General features: G+C 39.0%; 1 protein-coding gene across 1 annotated transcript in view; it reads left to right on the top strand.

Annotated features, from left to right (window-relative positions):
- The first annotated feature begins 374 nt into the window (after positions 1-374).
- The window catches only part of ABHD8 (abhydrolase domain containing 8), a 182,598-nt gene continuing 172,361 nt past the window's right edge, over positions 375-10,611 (top strand). The window contains exon 1 of the mRNA XM_044090656.1: positions 375-686. The gene's annotated coding sequence lies outside the window, so the exon portion shown is untranslated. The remainder of the gene's footprint in view (positions 687-10,611) is intronic.

Below are 10,611 nucleotides of genomic sequence, written 5' to 3'. Positions count from 1 at the left end.
TATTTGTTTACGTATTTTCTTTCCCGGGGAGACACTGAAATTAGTCTAGTTTCACCTGTACAGTGGTCAACACATTGAAATACAATAAAATAAAATATAACGAGTGTTTTAATGCACCAGAAATTCTGTCGTGACCACTGCTCAAAATACTTGATGATAATTGTCTCTGCATCCGTAACTTGGATGAATATACGTTTGTATTTATTTTGCACTTTACATCCTAAGTCCCCTGTGGACCACTAGCCTTTTCCATTTTCAGAGCATAAGCCTTGGCAACTTGTTCGGGATTGGCACGGCAGTCTGCGAATCATACAGCTATAACAAAGGGGGTGGGGTCATTGAAGGTTCTCTATGGAAACAGAATACATGGGATGAGATGCAGGAGCTCTAGCACTGCTGTCAAGCGCGAGGCACAGGCACTGTGGGTAAAGAGCTCCAGATGATGGGGTCCGTTCATAAATGGAGATGGTTGAAGTAATAGGAGCAGTGCTGCCCTGGAGCCAGACATGTAACTGCATTTAACAAAAAACTACCAGTAGCAGATTCCAGTTAAGAACATCGTTGGATTGGCTGCTGCAGAGTTTTGCATTTGCTAATTTCCCGTTCCATTTCTTCGAAAACGCACCACTTCGCTGTAACATCTGCTCCGATCGTATCTAAACATCTTATGTTTCGCAACAGATAAGGTAACAGAGTGGGAATGTCACCTTTCTACATCATTGTGATGAGTTGTTTGTGTTTCGCTGTATATGAGGTGGAACAAAATGGCAAGATCCGTTTTGATCAGTCAGGTTGTCTAATGCAGTGCACGGCACAGACCTTAAGACCTGGACACCATAGGTGCATGTTAGGTATAGGTACATTAAGATGTTGAGAATGTGCAAGCATATCATAACACTGTGTTTATATGAGTCATAAGCTTAGCTAGGATGTTTTCTAATCTGTTTTAAAGGAAAGAGAACGCATTTGTATGACAGGTGAGGTGACGGACAAACCTGGGACAGCAGCACCAGGGAATTTTATATTCTGACTTACTGATCGCAGCATCATTTGCTCTTTGCTTATGTGTGCACTGCATGTCTATTAAAGTCAACTCAGAATAGGAGGAAACCTGGTTGTTGCTCCCAGCCCGAGAATATGTATCTACTATGCTGCACTACTGCGGAGATTTAGAACACAAGGACGAGCAGATTGTACGTCTCTCTTTTGGAGGGTTAGAGATTACAACCAGGTACTTCCACCACTGACGAGCACAGATGGCACTGCCATCATGTCAGACCACTGTTAAATCAGAATTTATGTGCCAACAGACTAGCAACAAGCTAACAAGTAATGCTTAGTGTGTCAGATGAGTGGTGGTGCACAAGTAACTTTGTTTTCAAGACCTCAGTAATCTGTGGCATTTGAAAATACTGTACGTAGTACTTAGTAAGAAAGCTAGGTGTAGAACCTTCTGCAGTCAGTCAATAAAAGGCCCTGTTTAGGTTACAGCACTCAATTCACTGATTAATTAGATTTTAGAGTTGATATTGACTATAATGCCTCATCCTGTTTTTGTCATGTGATAACTGAGAACACTTCTAGAGTTTTAAAAACTGACTATAGAGTAGTTAAACCTGGACATACTGATGGCCTCGCTGCATCCTGAATATTACCATTATTTCCCATTACTGAATTAGACATAATTTTCCAGTACCTGCAACATACTTTTTTTTTCTGTGTGGGGTGCTTATTATTAGCCTAGTAAGTCAAGAGAAATGCTGTTAGCATGAGAGCTGCAAAATTAAACAGCTATTTTTAAAGGTATTCTGTGATCAGAGAAGTATTTCTTTTCTTTTGCTGTTTAAATATGACTATATATATATATATATATATATATATATACACAAAGATTACTGCAAAGTTTCAATGATTTGTTCAATGCCTTTTATTTATCTTTGGGGTGTATCACAACAACAGCATGTTTCTACAGTGCAGAAGCACTTTAGATGCTGCTATACTAGTTTATAGGTAGAACTTGATAATAGCCCTTATTTTACACAGTTTGTACCATGTGCTGTCCAGATGGCCTGAAGGTATGTGTTTAAAATCTAGTCAGGGGTTATGTATAAGTCATCTGTTAACAGAGATACAGAAGACTGTACATCCATTGAGGTCTAGGCAGTGAAAGAAAGGGTCACTGTCTTTATTTTGTGGTTGAGCTCTTCAGATGTGTATACTTCTGTATGCTGTTTCCTATGCTGTCTGCAGTTTGTTTCCATTGTTGCTGATGTGAATTATTGTTGTGCTGAGTACTGCATGAGAGCTTTGAATCCCAAAAGTAGCAGTTGCACATCACACATAGAAGTTATAGTCTCTTCTCCCAACTAACTGCGTTCATTTTAATCCCCCCAAACACAATTTAATCCTTGTACACTGTTTGTTTATTGAATGCGTTCTGTAAGACCATTTGCTTTTAGGGAGATCACTCCTGGATTAATTCATTACAATTCTTCTCTTCTAATAAAAATACAGACCTCTGCTGGAGGGATTCTCAGTTTAGGCATCCTATTGCCTTACAACCTAATTCATCCTCCTCAGAATATATATGTACTCATTCTGCTGTTAACCTATTAATTATTTTGTATGACTAGTTATCCTCCATTATACCTGGATGACTTGTAGTGGAGATCTTGCTTTCCTGAACTGCTGTAGTTCCTCTTAGAAATATACAGTACATCCGAGGCTTGCTGATGTACATAGTAATCTGTAAAGTTTTCCTGTTAATTGTCTTAGTCATTGCTTCCTACAGTACTGTTGTATTCTGGCTGGAATATACTGTGCACCAGCTTAAAATAATGTACTAAATTTGAGTCTGGGTATCTAGTAACAAGTCAGAAAGATGTAAACCATTTAGGTTATAATGGATACCATTTTTAAAGAACCACATAGCTCAAACAGGGTCCTGATCTACATAAGACAGAGCCCCTCACTATCACTCTTCAAGAGGAACCTTGATGAGTGGATGGGTAACAGAAAGTTTACACCGGGGAATCACACCAACAGCACTACTAGATAGGGGCCAAGGGTACTAGCTGCTAGTACAAGGGTCTAGGGAACTACTAAAGGGGCGGTGAATACCGCACAACGTGGCTGGGCTAATATATGCCTTCGGGCAGATAGCCCAGTACCAACCTATAAACTTCAGTAAGTAGCTGTATGTGCAGTATACATATTTGCTTGAAGTATTTTATGTTCTTGTTCCTTGTACTCCATTATAAATTTGTAAATAACAAGGCTAAGGCTGTAATCAAGATGAATGAGATATTCTGTCCATTTGGGAAGTGACATTATGTTTAAAAAATATTTTTAAAGGCACAGGTAATGCAGAAATCCTGACAGTATAACAGGCTGAATACACTATTGCTTCAGCAGAAGGGAGGATGACCGTGGTTAATCAGGGGCAAGAGGGGAATCTATCTGCTTATCTCTGTATGCAGCAAAGCACCACTGCTAATTAAACAGAAACACTTAATAACAGAAATATATTTTCTGTTTTCATTAAGGCCACTAACTGATCATTTTGTACAATATGTGGTTCAGTATTTTATTGCTTTTATGTTTATTGAATGTGTAATGGCTTACTGTTTAGTATCTAGCCTTGCCCCCCTGTAAGCTAATTTCTTTTCTGGTACATAATGTGTTCTGTTTACTTTCTGACTTGCTTAATAGCACCAGTTAACCATGCTGTTCTCTTTCTGTTGCATCTGTGGCATCACAGTTCTTTCTCCCCTAGTTATTGTGCAGAGCCTGTCTGCTGACTGTTTATTGCTAACCTTAGAGCTGTTCATGTATGTCCTGTAGTGATGAGGATTTTTTTATATCTTCACTTCAGAGGCTCTGAGATGGGTGTGGTTACTTGACATGGTTTTATCTATCCAGTGTATACCCAAATAACTGCAGAGACTGAAATGCAGCAGAATCAAGACAGTAAGTGGTGGTGTTCTGTGCCTACCCCACTCTGACGTTGCTGTGCCCATTACTAACTAGAATCAAGACAGTAAGTGGTGGTGTTCTGTGCCTACCCCACTCTGACGTTGCTGTGCCCAGTACTAACTAGAATCAAGACAGTAAGTGGTGGTGTTCTGTGCCTACCCCACTCTGACGTTGCTGTGCCCAGTACTAGTTAGTTATCTCATACTGTTATTCCTTTGTTACACATTCTTTCATTTTTCAATCAAACTACATTATATAGAGAGTTTTACCTTCATCAGTAACTGACGGCAAACATATATAGTCCTGCTTAGAAGATATGGATATTTAAATTTCAAAACTGAGAAGCCAAGACCCTGCCACTTATAAAAGCATTGAAGTAGTGGCCACTTCATTACAATATATATGTTTGACATAGGAAAAATGTTGGTTTATTTAGTCTGCCACTTAAATGCATTTAACATTCCTTCTCACTTTTCGTCTTCTTCCACTTATCCTTTTCCACCTTTCACAAGCACCCTTGAATGCCTTTATGAATTTCAACTCCATCACCCATTTCAGTAATGCATGCTGTGGGTCCATAACCCTCTCAGTGAAGAAGTGTTTTCAGAAATTCTTGAAGCAGCTGAGCCCCACAGTTACCTATGCACCCACCTCCTCCATCTCTTCTTCCTGTTCAGGGTGATCCCTTTGCATCTCCCCAATGTGATCTTGTGCACCCATATAATGACCACCCATTCATGTCTTTAGTGACAAACTACAACCTCTAGAATGTTTATCATCATGTCCTTTCTTCCTATGTCCCAAATATTTTTCTGATAGCTTTCCTTTGGGCTTCATCCATGATACCTCTTATCTCTGTCCATGCATAGCTTTCACCACCACCCCCAGATGATCCACACTGCATTGTTATAGCCCAAATGTAGTACTCTGAACTTGTTTACAGTGAAGTTCAGCTGCTTCCTTTCTCTTTACTCGGTCAGCTGTGTTAAATCCTCTGTCAGATTGATTCTTTCATCTCTTAATGCTGAATCTTTGTCATCACTGATGAAGGTGACATCTTCACTTATTCTGTTGAATGCATTGAAGAATACTGGACCCAAGACTGATCGCTTAACTATGAGTTGCATGTCACTGATATTCTCAAGTTAAGAAAAGGAACTTGAAACCACTTTTCAGCAGGGGACAAGCTCCTCTGTACCCCCATGTGAGGGACTTTACCCTCTGCTTCCTTTGCCTTACTTATATATTCAATGTTCATTGTAGAAGAAATTCAAAGTCAGGGGTCCAAGGAACCATTTGGTAGTTTGCCAACAGTTAGACTAGGAATATACACAAAAGTTCTATACCATTCATCTATCAGGAGCTTGAAATGTTTGACACTACCAACTTCCCATATATATTTAGGAAGAATTATAATTTTTCTGCTCTGTAATGAAAATACCTATTAACAAATGTTTTAACATCTAGCAGTCTCACATATAGATTGTTATTCCTGGTACTGACACCATGTCCAAAAATGTAACACCAAGAGAGGCTGCCAGTGCCTCAATTTTTAGTGATCTATATACAAGAATCCAGTCACCCCTTAAAAGCCTATAGCCAGTTGAGTACAGATAAAGAGTCTCCACCCTCTATCTTTATAACCAAGGTTTTTCAATCTTCTCACTTGACTAGAGACCGTCTTCTGGATTCGGTTAAGTCTATTTATTTGGCAAACATAATAATTGAAAGACCCGCAGTATTCCATAATAGGCCATACAGTAGAGGTAAAAAGTAGAATCAAGACTTCTTTTGGTTAACTACTGACAACCCTGAAGATGTCTTTTTAAAGACCAAAACACTTTCTCTCCATCATCGTGATATGATGATCAAAGTCCAAAACATCATCAACCATGTATCCTATGTTTCTTACAGAACATGCAGAGGTCAACATTTCATTATTCAGAGCATAAGAATAATGGTTATTTCCAGAACCAAAATGTATTGCACTGCATTCTTCAGCATTAAATTGCATCCCAGTTTCCATGACCCACCTGAATAAAATGTCTAGAAAATTTTGCAATTTATGATTGCACATGTTTGTAATTACACACCCCACCTTAATGCCACCAGTGAATTTACTTGGGCAGGAACTCAGACATCAATTGTCCAAACAATGTGGGCCAAAGAACAGACCTCTGGGGGATCCCCATTTATTGATTTGCATTTTGCATGCTGTATACATATTCCTAATTTATAAACAGGAAAAAAGCACAAACAAGCCGTAACCACCTTAAAACATTTAATGTGTTCCACAGCAAGCAAAGCACAACACGGCACACAATGATTTTTTCCTGTTTATTGGTTTTGTTTTGGGCACCTCAACCTCCTGGACTTGTTTTTTTATATTTCGAATTTACTTAAACACCGTTGATGAACTTCTTTTAGCATTACACGTCCAATCGCCTTAATTCTGTTGGCCTCACTAATCCTGGACTACTTTGTTTGTCAGGATGCTCTGAATTGTAAATTTTGTAGTTGGTGAAATCTGAATTTGCCACTAGTAACTTTGCCAGATGTCTACACTTTGGGGTTACTTTATTTCACATTTTTCTAAGACCTATAGATTCCTGCAGATCTGTGTTCTCTAGGAACATACCTGGGGAACCAAAATGGTTACTGAATGTTTTTTTTTCTTTTTTCACACCTTTTTGTCTAGTACATTTAATTAACTTTGTTTGTCTATTAGCCATTTAAATGAACTGATCAATAGAACATCTGGTCCCTGTGCATTACTTGCCCACATACCCACTACTATCTGCAAAGTGTATGGAGTTGCCCACTTTGGAATGAGAGCTGTGCAAGGGAGCTAACTACTCCCCTGCATGCAGCGATTACCATAATAATTATAAAACGGTGAACTCAGTTCTGTAATCTAGTGACGTACCATGTGGTACAGTTGGAAGAGGTACAAAGATTCCTTATAAATAGAATGGAAGGGCTTCAAGGCTTGCCTTATAATCAAATACTACAGCAACTCCCGCACTCTTTTTCGGTATGTCTTAGAGTAGCCCTGTACCTAACATATGTAGCATTAAAAGAATCCTTGCATTTTGAAACCCTTTTATTAAGAATACCACCCATGTAACTTGAACACAAAAGGATACTTGGCCATAGTAAAACTTAATATTGATCATAACATGAAACACAACATCTTCATATATCAAAGACTCCCATGCATATGAAGAAACTCTTTTAAACTTTGCCCATCAGTCCTCAACTTCAAGAAGGAACTGGACAGCACCATGGGCACCCCTAAGTCCCATCTTGGGGTCTGGGACATTAAGCTTTTTTTCTATTTTTTATTAAAGATTTTTTAACAGCAAAACTTAGACATATAACATTAGATATATAATTACATAACTAAAAACGACAAGAAAACAACTTGGTAAAAAACATCAAACACAACCTTAAAAGATCAAATATCTGGTGAACAGGTTTTGCCTTCTTAAACCACTTGTGCTTGTCATGTGCTTTTTTTTTTCTTCTACTGTATTTGCTCAGTGTTGGATATTTATTCCCCTAATTTAATTTCAGTTTTGATTTAGCAGTCATTTGACTTGACTGTCTGCAATATCCCCCCATTTTTTTTTATTCTGGTTGCTATTGTTGTATACCTGTTTATTGGTGGTTCCTTACCAGGTTAAATGCTCTGTCTGCATCTGTTCTCATCCTGCCTGTGAGCGGAGATGGATATTATCTGGACCATCACACAGAGTGTTTAAGGTTGTTTATGAGATTTCTGTCAGCTGTTCTGTGTTGAGATGTGCTGCTTATTTAGGAATCATTCAGGCTTATGTGCCTGGGTAAAGCATACAATCATGGTCCAGAAGACCACTGAGGAACAAGCCCAATCACTTTTCAGCACTCTCTGGTTATGTGACTTGTTCAGGATCATATTGGAGGCTAATAGATGATGAAAGAATCAAACCCTGAACCACAGGAAGCGGCTCTTTAACAGCTCATATCCTTAATCCTCCGTGCTAATTGCCAGATGCACAGTACTTATGAATTCCACTTCAACTCACCTGTGTCTGGCTACCTGGATTACATGTAACTTAGACAAGAATTGTTTATATCCTGTTATTCCACTCAGCTCTATGGAAGATTCTGCTTTTTTCATTGTGGACCTTATTTACACAGGGTCTGCAAAGGCAGGCATTAATGCATATTGCTAGCAGCTATAAGAAATAAATCAATGTTTATAGACTTGGCTGTAGACATTTATTCACAACTCTACATAACGTTGTTTGGTTGTATCATGTATTTATGTTTACTTCTGTATTTGTTTTGATTTAGCTTACTCTGCTTAAACCCACTTGTTTTTCATTCTTGCTCTCTTTTAATTGCTTTTGTACCTATTCAGGCATTTAATGTAAATAATTACAGCGACAGGTGCTACTCATGTGCATTTTATATATTAAAGCTTTGATTACGTTATTCAATTACAAAAGCTCGCCTTTTAGTATTTTAGAGTTATCAGTGTTTGTGCTGTAGAATTTATTGTCATTAAATCCACACAGTGCCATTAGCAGTGTGCTTTTTATTTATTCATTTAACATTTGTTTACTAGGAAAGTCTGACTTGGAATGAGCCAATTTTCAGTGGAGGCCATGGGAGAAATGTTCCAGATGCATGTCTTTGTAACCTGTGTTTGCCTGTGTAAGGGACCATCTTTTGGTTTTATAGTCTTTTTTACCTCCTTGGACCCATTTCATATTTTCTTTAATGGTACAAGCATTTGAGTATCCAAAGAGGGCACATGGTAGGGGCTTCAAACTAGTTACTGGCAGTTGTTTTCCCAAAGCAGTATGGTTCAATCCCCAGGAGACTCAGTCAATGCCCCCCTGGAACTAAATCCTTGGTAGACAGAAGATCACTGAGTTTGCAAGTGATAGTGAAGAAATGTAGTAGTCATTGAAGACCAAGATGTGTGGGACCTGTGCCTCAGTGGCACAGTAAACAGAGAATGTAAGTGTCAGGCAAGACATTCACTGTGGTGTTCTTCTCATGGTCATCATCAAGAGTTGGTTGCACCAGTCCGCGGTGGTGGTGCTGCGGTAGCGTTGTGGCCTCACAGTAAGATGTTGTCCTGTTCGATTCTCAGCTAGAGCGTCTTCTGCGTGGAGACATGCGTGAATGGGTGTACCTTTGTTGAAGGTTGTGCATGAGGGCTGGCAACTTGGCACGTAAAAATTAACTGCCAATCATTAGCGGACCGAAGTTCCACTGTGGCGACCCCTAACCCGGAAAAGCCGAAAGACACAACAACACAACAAGTTCCTTCCTAGGGTATCTTCTATTCAGTGCTGTATGTGCTGCAAGATCAGTGGTGGGGGGACAACTTTTGGTCTTACATCCTCATTAGAAGTGATACAGCTTTCTCACAAGTTTGCTAACCATTCTGAGTATGTCATCTGTGCAGCAGTATAATGTAGATTTTTTTCTTCATTTGTACCTTGTCAGGTGGTGTCAGGACTTTTCTTATTTCTTAATCGGCTCACGGTTGTCTCATCCATGCTGGTTAGTTATGGATTATTGCAACACTTGGGCCAACCTTCATTTGGTGACTGTTATCCAGTTATTTTGCAGGATTCAGGGTTTGCCATGGTGGTTATCTCTGCAATGCACACTAAAGGATACTCACTGGGCTTAATGAGTATGTAATTAATAAAAAAAATATCAAAAAACAGCTTTGTTTCAATTCTGACACATATGCCACTGCTTGTTGCTAAGTGCCTCTTACTTTTACAGGCATCTTTAACTATGTCCTTATGTGGTCCAGGTTGCCTGGTATTACAGTCATATATACAATTGACACCTTTTTTTGTGACCATTATGGAGTGTTGTATTGCAAAAATCAGTTATGCAATCTGTTTTTTTTCTCTCTCTCCGTCTGTCAAACACTCCCTCTCAGACTCACACACACGCACAGGCACAGCATGATGTCTTGGCACTGAGCCTTTGACTCCATTAGCTTTCAAAGAGTGATTTTGTTAGGTTTGATTTTGATTTCTCCTTGTGGTAACATAAGAAGCTACTGGAAAATACCTTGAGACTAAATATTTGGCAAACATTTATGTTCCTTTCTTTCCCTGCACTGCAGTATTTATTTTTAGATTTTTAGGAATTTCAGTTTCTTATTGGTACCACTGAAACTCTATAATCTTGTTAGCAGTTGTCACTTGTAGGCTTATGTTTTTCTTCTTTAGATAAAGATCTAACTGCCTGAATAAAAAGTGCTATCCTCTGGATTTGTTCTTATTTCCTACTGCTTCTGTGGACATTTTATATTCCCTGTCTCTCCCTGATCCTTTCTGCATACTGGCCATGTAAGAAGTCTACTCATAATTGCAGTTGCCTGCAGGGCTGTGCTGTGTGTAACTACCTATAATTTCCTAGAGCATAACTACAGTAATTTGCCACTCCCTACAGGGCTACACTGTATACCTGTAACTCTACAGTATTAATGAAGTTACCTGGCATTCCCTACAGGACTGTACTGTATGCATATACCTGTAACGCTACAATATTAGTGAAGTTACCACAGGGCTGTACTGTATACATATGACTGCAACTTCCCACAGCATTGCTGAA

This window comes from Protopterus annectens, chromosome 13.part0 (genome assembly GCF_019279795.1).
Source record: "Protopterus annectens isolate FY-2018-M chromosome 13.part0, PAN1.0, whole genome shotgun sequence".
In the NCBI taxonomy this organism is placed as follows: Eukaryota; Metazoa; Chordata; order Ceratodontiformes; family Protopteridae; genus Protopterus; species Protopterus annectens.
Note: the sequence above shows the minus strand (reverse complement) of the source record. Positions and strands in the feature narration are given on the sequence as shown.